The sequence below is a fragment of the Nyctereutes procyonoides genome, unplaced genomic scaffold, assembly GCF_905146905.1.
Source record: "Nyctereutes procyonoides isolate TBG_1078 unplaced genomic scaffold, NYPRO_anot_genome, whole genome shotgun sequence".
Classification (NCBI taxonomy): domain Eukaryota; kingdom Metazoa; phylum Chordata; class Mammalia; order Carnivora; family Canidae; genus Nyctereutes; species Nyctereutes procyonoides.
In genome coordinates, this window is record NW_026575123.1 from 522,697 (window position 1) to 539,763 (window position 17,067).

Sequence of the window (17,067 nt, forward strand, 5' to 3'; positions counted from 1 at the left end):
TCTCCCGGGGCGCAGGTGCCTGTTAGTGTCCCCGGGAGCCCGAGGGCATCCCCGCCCTCCTGGGTCCTGCTCTAACTCCCTGCGGGCCCCTTTTCGCCCGGGAAGGTTGGTGCAGCTCCTGCTCCTCCGGGACGGGGCTCTCCTGTCCTGGGGACACTCGCCCCGGCCTCAGCCCGGCTCCTCGCGGGGCCACTCCCCCTCGGAGGCCTTTTGTTTCTTTATTTCTTTTTCCCCGTCTTCCTACCTTGATAGAAGCGCGGACTCTTCTCACTGTAACGTTCCAGGTGGTCTCTCTTTAAATCTCAGGCCGAATTCGTAGATTTTCAGAATGATGTGAAGGTTGTCTAGGTAATTTGGTGGGGACAGGTGATTTGGGGACCCTACTCTTCCGCCATCTAGCCCCTCCTCCTGCCCTTCATTTCTTTTAAGTAGAAGTACAGGACAGGGAATCCAGCAAAATATGTAGCCTACATATGGTTCTCAAACATTGCCATGCTCTGCATCTATGGAGAAAAGAGAAAAATAGGAAGATTATGGGGTTTCCTCAGGAATACTCCCTCAGTTGAGCCTGGGCAGCAAGCCGGCTAGAGCAGAGTTTGGCATATGGCATTAAAGGCCATATGGTAAGTATTTTGGATGTTGCAGGCCATGTGACTTATGTCATAGCTACTCAACTTATGAAAGAAGCCATAGAAAATAATTTAATGAGTATGGCTCTGTTTCAATAAAAACTGCATTTACAAAAATAGAGGTTGGCTACATTTGGTAAGAGTATTAAAATTAGCTGACCCTTGGGTTGAAGGAAATGAATTAGTTGTGATGTAAAATGTTGCTTATTTGCGATAACTATCCTACTAACAAACAAGCAAAACTTACTGACTTTACTCATAAAGGTGTGAACATCTGAGGTTGGAGTCCACCTACAGAATAAGTGCTCTTCGCCATAGTTTTCTCTTTGTGTGAGAACATGCCCTATGAACTGTCTTGGATCTAGGAAAAGACTTATAGAGAATTTTAAATTTAGAAGAAAGTTTCAGGAGCATAGTTAATGCGGAATGATGATTGTCCTGGCATGTGATCTCTTACCTACGCTGCAGGGGGTGATGTACTCAGCAATGGCAGGCTCATCTGAAAGAATTGTTGAATGAAAGGAGACAAAAAAATTAATAAATCTATAAATTGGAGCCCATATTAAGTTTGTTTACTTTACTTTTGAAGAAATGTACATCATATTAGGATTGTCAAAACTGTGTAAATACACAAGTGCTGAACAGGATAGTTAAAATATCTCTTAACATTCATTTTTCATAAACTGCTTTTCCTCCTTATCTTTTTAAGTGTATTACATTCTCTATGTCTCTAAACTCTTTGAGAGCTGGACTCAATACCTTTTTCAATTTCTCAATTTCTGACTCAGTAGATACTGATAAATCTGTTCTGTTAATGGTTTCTACAATATGTATCTCTGAGCAAAGAGACAAATAGATGTACTACTGACTGATGGATTAAAGCTAGGATCTACTGTAACAATAGAATCCCCTTCTTGGCTCTGGGTTGAGATTCTTTAGCTGTTTCAGTTTCCTTTGACTTATCTGTCTCATAGTAATTGTAGACTTTAACAGTTGCTGGCTTGAGGTCTCTTACTGGGATGTCTTGCAGAACCGTGAAGGAAAAGCTGAGTGTCTAATTTGTTACCTAAAAGACAAAGTGGGAGTAATGAAGAGGCTTGAAAACCTCCTTCCTTCTTCCTTGAGTAAATTATACTCTTTATTGTTCTCTGATTCTTATGCACCTGGTGTCTTTTAGGTGAGCATTTATAAATGACAAGATGGGTTTTATTTTTTATTTTTTAAAAATATTTATTTATTTGGGAGAGAGAGCTCGCGAGCACATGAGCAAGGGAAGGGGCAGATGAAGAGGGACAATCCCAAGCAGACTCCCCACTGAGCACAGAGCCTGATGTGGAGCTCAATTTCAACCCTGATATCATGTCCTAAGCCAAAATCAAGGCTTGGGTTCTTAACCATCTGAGCCACCCAGGGGCCCCCAGGATGGGTTTCATTTATTTTTACTTTATTTTTAAAAAAGATTTTATTTATTTATTCATGAGAGACACACAGAGAGAGGCAGAGACATAGGCAGAGGGAGAAGCAAGCTCCTGCGGGGAGTCTGATGTGGGACTCGATCCCAGAACCCTGGGTTTGCAGCCTAAGCCAAAGGCAGATAGATGCTCAACCACTGAGCCACCCAGGTGCCCCCAAGATGGGTTTTAAATACAACTTTGGAAACACTTTACCATGAACAAAATTCCACAAATTTTCTCCTAAACAACTGAGACAATCCATATTTTCTTGTAGTCTTCTGTATGAGATTAACTCTCTGGGTCCATGTGAACATTTTCTAAGATGCAGAGACTTGTCTTTGTACCTTTTGTAATTATCAAACTATTCTTTTTGTGTGCTTCTGTAAAACATTCTCTTTGCTTTCTAATCAGATTTGAAGATACTCATGAGGTCTATATTTTATTTTATCTTATATAGTGATATATTAGAATGTTTACACTATCATTAACTAACCATTGTGGTATATTGATTATTTTGGGGAAGGTTTTTAAAATTAACAGATACAATCAACCTTTTGTTCTATTGTTTTCTACTTGAAATTTATGGAAATACATTCCAATTTCAACATAATTAAAGAGAGCAGAACATTCCATGGATCTAAAATGCGATTTTTATTCTCTTAGAATAAAGGAATTTTCTGGAAGGATGCTATTAGTTACAGCTTTCCTCATATTACTCATTTTCTAGTGAAGAGACCCCATTAAGAGACCACCAATATGTACAGTGTCAGCCAAAATGTCAGAGCTCTTACCTGTTCCACATAAATGAGGACATGGTTGTTGCTTACCTCTGTCCTGCTCATATGGCTAGATCTTTCAAGCTGAGGAAAATCAGAAAATTTGAAAGCTAGAAAATGAGAGCAGATTGTAGTAAGAGTTGCAATGATGTCAGAGGTAAGACTCCTATAAATCATTTTCATGATTAAATAACTAGGGTACATTAAAGATATAAAAGATGAGAGAGAGGGAGGAATCATATTTGGATAGTCTTCAGAATTGTCATGTTTTGACTGTGAAAAAAAATCACCTGACTTTCTATGAAGAGAAGGAAGCCAGGTATTCTCAGATCAGGATTTCTACCATGCTTCAATATCCAGGTAACACACTGCACCCTCTGGCATCTGTGATGATTCTAGTTCATATTGACTTTATCATTGTCAAATTTTTTAGGATATATCAGTCAATTTGGTACTTAATCATAGTATGTCTTTCTAGTATTTTTTAAAAAAGATTTTATTTATTTATTCATGAGAGACACACCGAGAGAGGCAAAGACATAGGCAGAGGGCTCTGCAGGGACCCCGGGATCATGACTCAAGCTGAAGGCAGATGCTCAACCACAGAGCCACCCAGGTGTCCCAGTCTTTCTAGTATTGTTATAGTAAACTAAAGTTACATGCCTATGCGCTTTAAGTCCCCAGCTAGACTGTGAATGTCTCAAGGACAGGGACTCCTCTTGTGTTTCTCTGGTATCACACAAGTCCCTCAGCTTAGAGACAAATAAACAATTATTGAATTTAATTTTCTGGGTTTGGGGAAAATATTTTTTGAGGGAGGCTGATATTGATAAGGCTTTGATATTGGTATGGTCTTAGTTGGAAGATACAGAGCATCCTTTTATATGAGATCTGTTAGGCTTAAAATACACCTACCATTTTTACTGTTGGTTTCAAGGGGATGAAACCAGACAGCATCAACAATCACCATACTGGAAGTGGGACAGCTCCCCATGTAACTGTAGTGTCAAAGGAAAAGGGAGTAAGGGCTTTGTATGTGAAACTAAGCCAGACCCCTCCTCAAGACCGACCATAAATCTGCCTATCTTCACGAAGTTTTCTGTAACATTATAACTCCTAGAAATCTGTGTTACCTGGACATGTAGGACATTGATGTTTGGAACCCTGAATATACATCAGATCTATGGCTTATTACAATCACAGATATTTAAGTCCCAAAAATCAGAATCTTTGGGAATGGAGCTTGGTAATCTGCATTCGTTAACACACTCCCAGTTTTGGGACACTCCATTTATACTATACATTTGCTATTTTGTAGGTATTACTTTTCTATTTTGAGTTAACTTTAATGTAGCATGTCTCCAGAGAGTCTCCAAAGTGTTGTGAGATCAGATAGGCTCTTAACGCTTTATACTTTGGATAAATTGATGTTTACTAATTTGGTTGGTTGTCTGAAATACCATTTGTTTTACAATATCAATATCATTAGTAGTAGATACATAGTATCATATGCTGCTATGTTTTCTTAGGATTCCTATAAGTGTTCTTTTAAAGATTTTTATTTATTTATTTGAGAGAGAGAGAGTGCACAAGCAAGGGGGAGGGGTAGAAGGAGAAGCAGACTCCCAGCTGAGCAGGGAGTCACATTTGGGACTCAATCCCAGGACTCTGGAATCATGACCTGAGCTGAAGGCAGATGCTTAACTGACTGAGCCACCCAAGTGCCCTGTGTTTTGTTTTGTTTTGTTTTTATTAAAGATTGTATGTATGTATGTATGTATGTATGTATGTATGTATTTATTATTTTAGAGAGAGAGAGAGCACATGTGTGAGCAGGGGGAGGGGCAGAGGGAGAGAGAATTTGAAATGGTCTCTGTGCTGAGTGCAGAGCCTGACGCAGGACTGGATCTCACAACTGCAAGATCATGACCTGAACCAAGAGTCTAACGCTCATCTGATTGAGCCACCCAGATGCCCAAAAATCCTATAAGTTTTTGATGGGTTATTATAAGGCAATTTCTCTATTTTATATTTAATTTATACTTCTATTTAATATTAGCATTTGCTATTTATGTATTTGATTAGAAAAATAATAAAAGAGAATTTAATTATTCAGAAAAGGTAAGGAAGACTTACTTCAACCTAAAGTATAAATCTCTGTGGAAAGTAATTTAGTCTTTAGCAGTGATTTGAACAAAAAGTAGTGTAAAAGTAGGAATTTATTAGAACGTTTGAATAGTATACATTTTTTTTGACAGTTTGAGACCAGACTTTGCTTTTAAATGCTTCAAAAGCACTGAGGGGCACCTGGGTGGCTCAGTGGTTGAGCGTCTGCCTTTGGCTCAGGTCATGATCCCAGGGTCCTGGGATTGAGACCCCACGGGGAGCTTGCTTCTCCCTCTGCCTATGTCTCTGATTTTCTCTGTGTTTCTCATGAATAAATAAACAAAATCTTAAAAAAAAGTATTACTGAAACTTTAAAACAAAAAAATTGCTAGAGAAAAGGATCACTTTGTAATGATACAAGGGCCAACTTCATTAGTAGATATTTCAATTTTAAATTATATTCACCAAATAGCATAGCTTCCAAATATATTATTAATTACTGAAGGTTCCAGGTAACATTTAAACTGAGGATTAGATGATTCAATCAGAAGTCTTACCTGACATTCAGTGAGATCTGGAAGCTGGTGTGAACTTTGGGTCCATCACAAGTATGGGGTACAGTCTGCATCTTCAAGGCAAATGGGTAGTCCTCCTTCTCTGGAAAAATATTGTATTTCATGGTGTCTGTGGAACACCAAGCACATCATCAGTTTCTCTCTTTACCTGGGACTCCTCACTGTTCCATCATTCAACCTCTCTTGATTTGCCCATCACTTGTCCAGGAAGGAGAGATCAGAGCTCCCCTTTCATTTGGTGAGGTTAAAATTTCCAACATAACTGGAGTCTCACCTGAAGATACACACATCTGTCCCCAGCCACTGTTGCAACATATTCCCCAGGCAGCTCTGGCAATGAGACCTGATGCAATAACAAGGGGTTGTTGTTATCCACTTGGAAATTTGTAACAAATGTCAGGAATTCTAAATGGTTACCTGTGCAGCTTTCCCAGTCCTGGTGAATGTGGGTGTTCCATATCGGGACAAGGCCTGGAAAGCCACTACTGTGGCTCAGGAAGAGATGAGTGGAGGGCCCACCCACCCCCACAGAGTAAGTTTTGGAAGCAGGGATTTTCCCCCAAAATCTGTGTTGGTTACCACAAGGGGACACTGGCTTTTTTTCCCCCTGAATTATACCCCTTTCACAGTTTTTCCTTTATCTCTGCCTTTCAGGCATCATCAAAGTTATGCTACAGTTTCTGAAAATGAAATACAAGATTATTGATGCCAATTAGCCTCACCATTTATTTTCCCATATATTGGTTTTGTCCTAAGGGACAATTCTATCTATTGAGAAGTTGCAGCCTGATCTTTCTCATCAACAGTCCTCTTCATTATATCTTTCACAGATTGGGTTGAAAATTAGCAAGTTGGGAAAAAGAGTACTGTTGTTAATGTATACAGAAGAGTGAGATAAACTGGCCACGAGTGGTGATACATCTTAAAGGTCCAGGACAGCCCCACAAGAACAGTAATTATCTGGCCCAAAATGTCAAGAGCACTGATATTCAAAGACACTAGAGTGTGGCCAATGACCTATGTGTATAAGCTTTATAGAGGAATGATGCTTATGGTAAGTAGCCAAATGTATAGGATGTTAACATAGTGCTTAGGGAAAAATTTTGGGGAATGTCTTAGATCTTTTCATATTCCCACGGTCCTCAAATATCCCTAAATAACTCTCCCAAGATTTAACGGTCTTTTCTCTTTTCCTTGTTAACTATTGTATTTTTAAGCTTCCTGTGTGCTAAGTGAATCTGGAGGAGACCTGGGTGAAGGAGAAGCCCTCCTGGGAATTCTGTTGCTTTGTGATCCACTTCATGATGCGCGAGGCAGAAGTCAGCTCCTCTAAGGTCAGGGCAGGCTGGGCCATGAGGTAAGCCAGGAGCACATAGGACATCATCTCCACCTCAGCTGAGGGAGCCTGGGGTTGGTAAAAATGCTCCACTGGTGCCCTGGGTTTCTGAGGTCACTCCCAGTGGACTGAATTATCTTAAGGGTGAGAAAAAGGAGAGAATCCTAATTATAAGTAGATGATACTGAATACACATTTGTATCATATAGAGTTGAATATAATACAGAGATGAAGTAATGCTTCTCTGTCATAAGCCCTGCAAATTCAGTAACATTTCCATGCTAATGTTGGTTTACTCCTATGGGGATAAGTTGAAGAATGTTTAATGCTTGGAGGCGGAAGCCTAGAGCATCCTTATCAGTCTCTCAAATTTTATTTTAATTGAATCAGGAAGAGAAAGCAACAGAGAGTTCCCTTATTGCTTGAGATATTTCCTGGAAATTGAAGGATAAATTGGAATATAAAATCCATCTATTGATCTCAAAGGACTTTTATGATAATCTCTGACAAATAGAGATAAAAACACTTTGAGAATGTTATTACACTTCCTTTAGTATGATTTTTGATTGTGCCTCTTTTTATCCAAGTAGGGAGACAGATATGTGAAATATATATATGTAGTAGTTAGGAATATAATTCCATAATTTACTTGCAGCATTGTCAATTATGTTATACTCTGTATAACATATGAAATCACACAGAAGATGTTTATAAAAAAAGATTTTATTTATTTATTTGAGGGAGTGAGAGCACTGGGGGGGAAGGGGCAAAGGGAGAAGGAGACTCTCAAGCTGACTCACTGCTGAGTAGAGTATCCAACATGGGGCTTCATTCCACAAACCTGAACTGAAATCAAGAGTTGGAGGCTTACATGACTAAGCTACCCAGGCACTCAAGGAGACGTTTTTATAAGAGGTGCTCTGATTTCACACTATATGAACTGGCTAAGGAATTCCAGATGAAGCTTGTTACTTTCAGTAGGAATATAGCTCCTCTCGTTTTGTAGCATCAGTGTAAGTGAAAGGGGAAATTTTTTGACCACTTGCTCTCACCTTCTTTCACAGCTTCCTCATCAAGAGACTTCAGTATTTCTCTTTTCTTATCTTGGTTTCCTACTAGGGCAAAAGCATAGGCCAACAGCGTCTTGGTATAGCTATGGCTCCCATGTGTCCCCTCTTTTGCTGTGTTCTAGGTGGTCTCTAGGCAGAGCAGGGCATTGTGGATAACAGGGTGCTGCAGAGACAAAGAGGAAACGATGTCAAACTAGGGTAAGTAGAGGATGGAGCAAACCTTGCGTTGGATATTGCTCGGCAGATGTTATTCATGGTTGCCAACCAGCCAGGGAGACAGCCAGATATCCACAATATTGAAATCGAAAAAATATTTTACAACTCTTAGTTTTATAGTTAAGCCTTAAAGGAATAAGGCTAGTGAATCTGTGTTTTTAGGATTAGTTTTGGTACCTAGTCCAAGGGCATGGCCAGGCAAGTATAAGTTCCCCTTAGTTAATTAACCAAAGAGCTCATCTAGCTGAGAAATGCCTCAGCATTGAGCAAAAGGAAAGGTGAGACTTGACTTTTAGTAGGGTGTGTTCCAGACATCAGGCCTGTGGTTTCCATGGTAGGAATTGGGGCTGAGATGAACCTTACACTGATAGCGAACCTTACAGTGTCCGGAAGAGGAATCTTCAGAAAAGCAATGGTAATATAGGCAGAATGGACCACTTCGTCTTCTACTTTTCCTTGTGGAGAGAGAGAGAGAGAGAGAAGAAATTTTTATTCACTCTACTCTCAGATTTTAATATATTCTCTTCTGTTGTTTCATGGAGACCCTCCTCAGTATCTGTCCCTATCAAGCAAAATAACATCCTCATGCAAAGCACCATTTCTTTCTCCTCTATAATTTTTGGGTTTAATATTATAGTCTTTCCCTGATGCCCTCTCACACTGCTGGACTTCATCTTTGCAATTTCTCTGTGCCTTCTTTCTTTCCTCACTTTTGGAGGAACGTTAGAATCGGTGTATCACGAGGTTCAGGATATGTACTCAGAACACCTCAACTTAATGGCTTTGTTGAGCCGACACCCAGAACTCCTGAAACAGCCATTGTCCTTCAGCCTTTAGGAGAGCCAGGCAAGGGCTTGGGTGATATGTGCTTCATCAATAAAGATGTAGGTTCAAGACTGGGCAAAAGTTTTCAGTTCAAAGGTCGTGAGCCTGAAGGGTGAGGAAGCATGGCGTGCTGTTTTCCATGCAGCACTAACACTCTGTTTTGCACACAGATTCCTTCTCCCCCCAGTGCACCCTCAAGAGAGTCAGTGAGCTATTACTAAGAGTTTGGAGACTTTTTCTGTTAACCTGGCAGCTTCCATATCCTTTTTGTTTAGCTACAACATGTTGTTAAATGCATTACTTACTGGTAATGCATTCTAAAGCATTTCTGTGTCACTTTAGAGATTCACGTGTCTCCCAGTGTTCTAGGTGGTTATGATATTTGCTCTCACATCCTGTGCTTCCTGTCTTTCTTCTTTTCACAGGTTTCTTATCTTCTCTTTTGCAGCTAATGCTCTAATGAACTAACTCCTTTTAATGTCTTGCTTCAGTAAATATTTCCCTCCACATCACCTAGCTCCTCCACCACTTCCTGGGTCACTGATTTCCTCTTTTTAAAAAAATTTTTTAAAGATTTTATTTATTTGTTCATGAGACACACACACACACACACACACACAGAGAGAGAGAGAGAGAGAGAGAGACAGAGACACAGGCAGAGGGAGAGGCAGGCTCCATGCAGGGAGCCCGATGTGGGACTTGATCCCGGGACTCCAGGATCATGTCCTGAGCTGGAAGTCAGATGCTTAACTGCTGAGCTACCCAGGTGTCCCACTGATTTCCTCTTGTTTTCCTGTGTGGTCAGACTTATTCAGACAGATAGATAAACTGAGAGGTAGATGAGCAGATGGGTGGTCAGGCAGATAGATGGGATAGATGGGTGGACAAACAGAAACCAGACAGATGGACAGACGGATGGATAAACAGAGAGAGACAGACACACACATTGTCATTTAGTAGAAGGTAATAAAGTACACTCAGTTTTTCTAGCATGTTTTTAGCACTTTCAAGTGCTTGAGAGGAAAAACCACAAACTTACAATGGTCTCTTAGCAACATGAGAAAGAAAAGATGCTTGGTGTGTTAGATATAAAATGAATCAACTTCCAAGTTGATTATTAGTTGTTTATACTAGAGACGTAAATATTAATCCATGCTGAGTGTGATTTTCTCCTTTGTAAAATGAAGTGAATAGCTCTCACTTCACAGGATTGTTTAAAGAAGTAAAAAGACTAATATATGTACATGCTGTGAACTCATGGTCAAATCTCAGAATAGATTTTCTTTTCTCACCAAGTGTTACCCTGATTCCTGCCCTATTGTCCCCCAAAAGTGCTATAGGAACTATCTTGGTGTTTGTAGTTCAGCTGTCTCTGGTAACCTGGAATGAAAGATTCAACAAGTCAAGAAAAGTCATATAGAAAGGCAGGCCACCCATAGGTGCCAGCTGATGCATCCAGAAGCCACAGACATTGTATGGTCTTCTGTGCATAGGATCTGACATAGTTTGAGGAATATTACAGATATGTCACAATATAACATCTATTAAATGGTTGGAAAATTGTCATTTCCACAAAAATCACCATTATTAGCTTAATATCTGGTAATACAATTCATGTTAAACCAGGAAAAGTCTCATTAGAGTAACAAAGTAAACTTTTGTCTCACCACTGATAAGATAACCAAGGGCCTTGGACTTGATCTCTGGAGTCAACTGTTGGGTTTCATTCAGATAGTTCCAGACATACATATTAGGAGAAAACAGGACCATGTTTTGTTCTCCACAGCCACAGGGCACTTGGAGGAGATTCTGTATATTTTGCATAGCAGACATATTATGTCACCTAGGGAATATGAAAGATTAGATGTCAGAATAATTAGATGTCAGCTCCTAAGTAGCCAACATTATTAAAGACAAATTATTTTCATATTTAGAGTCACAGGCACTATCATTTAGGCAAAAGGAAATTTACATTTAGACAGTGAGACTTCCAGAATCCTGAAAGAAATAGATGCTATCGATAAGTGGAGATTTAAAACACAAGTATTGGGGTGCTTGGGTGGCTCAGTCAGTTGTACGTCTGACTTTTGGTGTCAGCTCAGGGTATAATCTCAGGGTCGTGAAGTGGAGCCCAGAGTCAGGCTCCGTGCTCAGCGAGGAGTCTGCTTGAAGATTGTCTCTCTCTGCCCCTCCCCCTACTTGCGCACACACACACACACACACACACACACACACTCTCTCTCTCTCTCTCTCTCTCTCTCTGTCAAATAAATAAATAAATCTTAACCCCCTCAGATATGTAGATATATGTATATAGATATAGATGTATGATGACTGCTCTTTTGTCCCAAGTTTCCTGGTGCAAGATGACTCACCCAAAACTGAGAAAGAGGCTCTGGCAGATTCTTTGACCACATTTGGTGGGAGCTTCAGGGATAATTGCTCAGATATTTCAGTACCTTTGAAAACAGACAACCCATATCAAAGTGCAACATCTCTTATAGCAACGTACTGTAGTGCGCCCTCCTGCCTGAGTCCAGCCCTGCCACTTATTAGCTATGTACTTTGGACACGTTACTTAACTTCCTCATAGTCTAACTTGCTCATGTGATGATTCAGTGGAAGAATGCATGTAAAATACATGTGCATTAGAACAGCCTCTGCAACATCTTAAATCTCAATACATGTGAGCAGTTATTATTGTTGTTATGATTATATTTAGCAATATTATTATGTCCGCTAAATATAAAGGAGTTCGGGAATGCAGGGTCTGAGGAATAAGGACTTTGGCTTATGATGAGATTACTTTTAATTGTCCAGCTCTTCTTGGTACTGTATGGCTTCTAAAGTCCTTTCCCCTCTCACTTTATTATGTTCTGTGAAGCTGTACATGGTGGCTTTCTAAAAGAGGCCTGGGAACTGGTAGGGGGCATATAGGTCTTTGTTTATATAATTCTCCAGTTATTTGTTCTCTGATTTTATACTCTAAATGGTCCTTCTCAAATGACAAAAACAGTGTCATATACACTATGGAGTTAGAACTAATACTAATGTGGTAATGTAATTTAGAAGCAACAGCTATTTCTTTCTTTCTTTCTTTTTCTTTCTTTCTTTCTTTCTTCTTTCTTTCTTTTTGCAAGAGCTATTTCTTAATGATATGATAAAATCCTAATGTAAAGTGGTAAGTTTTTTTTTTTTTTTGCCATGAAACATTTTTGCAGGAAGATGAGTACAAAATGCCCCATGTTTTATCGTTCTTTTAGAGAATATTACGGTCATTCAAACTTATCAATGATTCTGCTCTCTTTCTACCTAAACTATGACACTCTAAGCTACTATGTCCTGACTGATTCATGAGCAGCCACTGGGCTGTGGAGATAAAAGCTAAATGTGAACTGAGCAAGCCCCAGCACTAGTCTGCACCCCTAAGCCACATTAATGCACTCTCTTGTGCTCAGTGTCCTCTTCTGTAAAATGCATATAAAGAAATACTTATTTCAATGCCAAATTTAAGGGAACATTATAAAAATAAGGGAGGCAAAATGTATGGACATGTATTGTAACTTGACATATATATCCCTGTGGGGCATTATTCTCACTATGATTATGAAGATGAACTCTTACCTGAAGTGCAGGTCATAGAGTTGAAAGTCTTTTCTTGCTCAATACCTTCAGGCTCTGGTGAAAAAAGAAAAAGGAGAAAAGAGATAAATGTCCAGGTTTTTTAAGGACAATCACAGATTCATTTGAAGGGTGGGGTTTACACTAAACAACCTTAACACCCTACCTATTATCAAATTATTATAAATCCATAAAACTCTGAAAAACCATGGAGTTCAGCAGAGGAGAAAATGAGGGGTAATAAAGAAGGAGAATCAATGGTAAACAGTGTAAGAAATAAATGGATCTTAGAAGAGATGGAGAGGTCAGGAAAAGGGAATAGCTCTGAAATAATTTGTGAGAAAAAGTATTTATGATAAGCTAAAAAGGTTAGCTAAAAAAGTTTATTATAATACTTTTAGGACAAGAAATTTGATCTGTCTTATCAGGTGGATTGTGGGAGTATGGTATTAATTATTCTTTTTTTATCTCAGGAATATGGCCATGCTGCTTTTCATTGTTACTATTCTTAGAGTCTCAGAAAAATAGTGAAGTGGTCTCGACCGACTTACCTCCACCAACAGGGTTTTGATGACCATGTCTTTTCTCCCAATCTCAGGGACCTCAGCAACCTCATTTCCACACAGTGCTAGGAACTGCACTGCCTCTGCACTTACTGAGAAGTTCACATTCCCTAAAACAGAGAACATAGAAAAAAATGAGCATCCATGTTGATAGCAATCTAAGCCATCCCTAATAGTTGAAAATGGCTTTGTGCTCTGTAATCTCCGAAGGGCTGCACTTTAACCTTACTGCTGGATAGAATAGGAAATAAAGCTGAAAAAGACCCTCAAGGCTAATGTACACTGAGTAATCAGTGTCCAAGCACAGTGATTGTGGGGCCCAGGTGCAGTGGGAGTAGTGGGAGGAGACCATTGTGCATAGAAATCAAAAGAAGAAAAAAACCCCTTACTTTATGAACTATATTTGTGGGAAGCAAAAAAGTGAATATGATGTAAGTAGTGTTCAGATATCCACCACCCCTGTTGATCCGAGAACCTTTTGTAGGGGATGTCACTCACCCAGAGCTTTAGCAGTTATCGTCCAAGACAGGGTTTCCTGCTCATTTGCACAGATGCAATAGGACTCTCTTCTCTTTTCATTTTGGGATTGTGGGAAGGCTAAAAAGCTTTCAGTTCCACTGACCTATCATTCGCAAGTGAGGCATGGGGAGAGAGATTATCAGGACAGGGAGAGACAATGCATGCGCAGAATTGGGGCCACATATGAGATGCTACACTAAATTGGAATTTGGAAAATGATGTCACCTTAAGTTCATGCATGCTCTGAGAAGTATGAGTATGGCGATTATACAAATCAAAGATGATTAACTTACTGGGAGGATCTGGTCTTTTCTTCAGGGTAAATTGGAGAAACCTGCACATGTGGCAGCAGTGGGTAGGAGAGAAAAGCAGCAATGGTATATTGCCCTTGGGGGCACTAGCTACTGGTTTCTGCTTGTTGGCTCCTACCTTTCTTGTGGATTTTCTTCCTTCTTACCTTTTGCCACTTCCTGCAACATATATCACATGTCTACTATGTACAAGGCATAGCAAATTATGAAGAGTATGTGGGAATTTCCTGACCTCGAGGATATTGTGTTACAAAGGGGATAATCTATATACAAAACTCTGGGACACTTGGGTGGCTCAGCAGTTGAGTGTCTGCCTTTGGCTCAGGTTGTGATCCCGGGATCCCGAGATCAAGTCCCACATCGGGCTCCCTGCAGGGAGCCTGCTTCTCCCTCCGTCTATGTCTCTGTCTCTCTGTGTCTCTCATGAATAAATAAAATCTTTAAAAAAAAACTCCAAAAAACCACTCTGCCATTATTTACAAAAGAATAGAGAAGTTATAAGCATATTGTGGGAGTTTAAAGATGGGAGAACTTTAAGAATGGCACTCATGGAATTAAGAAAACTTAGTTTGTGTCAGCATCAAGAATTTTCCTGGTAAAAAGCCTATCCCATGCTAGAGGATTCAGGAAATTTTTTTAAAGAAAGCATGTGATTTGGAGATCCATGATTTCAGTACCTGTGGCTTAAACGTCATTGTGTGATCTTTCTGATCCTGTCCTGCCTTGCTTAGCACAAGTAGGGCTAATGCAGAATTCCCAGAATTATCCAGTCTTGAAAACAATCAGGAGCTGCCTGACCAAAGAAGTCTTGATTCTATCCACTCTTTCAAACCTCCCTTGTTTTCTTTACCCAGATGCATTTGGAAAGGTAGTCGAAGATGGTGGCCTTAAGTGTGAAGGCTTCTCTGAGGATGGCAGAGTAGGGCATTGTGAGCTCCAAAAGAAGGGCTGGAAGGCTCGGAGGGAGGCAGAGAGAGAGAGACCACGTCCAGTGTCATTGGACAGGCAGAGGGCGGCCGCCTTCCACTCCGTGATGGTATCAGGTACTGTCACTTCCACTTCAGCCACCCCTGATGAGCTGGGGAGGATAGAGATGTGAAGAACAGAGAGGAAGCAAATGAAGCATCTTTTCTCCGTCTTTTTTTTTTTTTTTAAGATTTTATTTATTTATTCATGAGAGGCACAGAGAGAGAGAGAGAGAGAGAGAGGCAGAGACACAGGCAGAGGGAGAAGTAGGCTCCAAGCAGGGAGCCCGATGCGGGACTCAATCCCGGGTCTCCAGGATCACGCCCCGGGCTGAAGGCGGCGCTAAACCGCTGAGCCACCGGGGTGCCCGAAACGTCTTTTCTCAAGTGAGAATCAATATATGCACTTATGGACATTAGATTATTACTGGGAAACCGAGTTGAGAAAACAAAAGGTACTAAATGCTGCCTCTTTTTCTTATCAGCATGTCTGTACCTTAAAGAAAAATATTCAAATGTGATTTGATTTGGTCCTTAAACTTCCCTCACTGTTGTAGCGATCCCATAAACCAGCATACTTAAGAATCATGATCCAACAAGCAGACCATTACATTTACGTGGCCTGATGTGTTTATGTGCACATGTTTTTTTAACGCAGATGCATTCCACTTTTTTTTAAGATTTTATTTATTTATTCATGAGACAGAGAGAGAGAGAGAGAGGCAGAGACACAGGCAGAGGGAGAAGCAGGCTGCCCACTGAGCAGGGAGCCTGACATGGGACTGGATTCCGGGTCTCCAGGATCACACCCTGGGTTGAAGGCGGCGCTAAACCACTGAGCCACCAGGGCTGCCTTATGTGCACATTCTAATCTTGTTTATGGAAGGTTTCCCCAATGGCATTAGGCAATCTATCATTTGGATACATTTATTTATTTATTTATTTATTTATTTATTTATTATATTTTTTTATTGGAGTTCGATTTGCCAACATATAGCGTAACACCCAGTGCTCATCCTGTCAAGTGCCCCCCTCAGTGCCCGTCACCCAGTCACCACCCGCCCACCTCCCCTTCCACCACCCCTTGTTCGTTTCCCAGTTAGAAGTCTCTCATGTTCTGTCACCCTCTCTGATTTTTCCCACTCATTTTCTCTCCTTTCCCCTTTATTCCCTTTCACTATTTTTTCTATTCCTCATTTGGATAATTTTAGCACCCATATCTGTTTTCTGGCAGTCTCAGGAATAATTCTTTTAGAATTGCTCATCTCTGAGACAATTTTACTAATAAGCCTATATAATAAAAGCATTTTCTTAGGCCCATTCTGAAAGGATGAGAGGTTGAGCTTCTCAGAAAGATTATCTTGGAGTTGAAAATGCTGGAGGATCAGCATTCCCTCACCCAAGGCAAATGGAGGAGAGTGAAGGTACTTACTTCACCACCACCAACTCCTAGATCCAGGTCTCAGTGTTTCAGAGATTGGCTCTGGACTTTGCATATTATTTTTGGACATTATATTAGATGAGTGAAATTGAGGAATATATGGACTTGCTGCCATTCCTGCTATTAAAATAAGGTAAAATTACAATTTAGTTAAAGAAAAAGCATCCATTCCTTTCATGGTGCACGTGCAAGGCTTAGAAGAGCAAATTTTCAGTTTTCCTGATCAGATAGTCTCCTAAGAGTTGAAGAATTTTGGAAATAACTTGTTAAGCCCTTATTCTTTGAGCAGACAGGAGTCTTTGTTAAAGGTAGAAATTCCATGTATCCTAGAGACAGCATAGTTCTATGTTGATTGAGGCTTGTAGGACAAGATAACTTGGAGATGCATTTATGGTTTGTGGGAGAAATAGTGGGTTTTCTAGGTCACAGAGTATTGTTTCCTCCATAAGAAGGATTGAACAGAAAATGTAAAACTCTCTTTAGGCAACATGTGTTCAGTTGTTTGAATTACCAATGTGGTGAACAGAATTTAATATTATCAACTCTTTGCAGTGTATTGAAGCTTTTAAACTCATTGTTCTCTTGATAACAAGGCTAGAGCATTAGATCTTATTCTCTTTATATCTTGGGAAGGAGGAATGAAAAATTCAAGATGCCAAA

General features: G+C 40.1%; 1 pseudogene; it reads right to left on the minus strand.

Annotated features, from left to right (window-relative positions):
* Nucleotides 1-480: 480 nt before the first annotated feature.
* The window catches only part of LOC129517095 (pregnancy zone protein-like), a 35,061-nt pseudogene continuing 18,474 nt past the window's right edge, over nucleotides 481-17,067 (minus strand).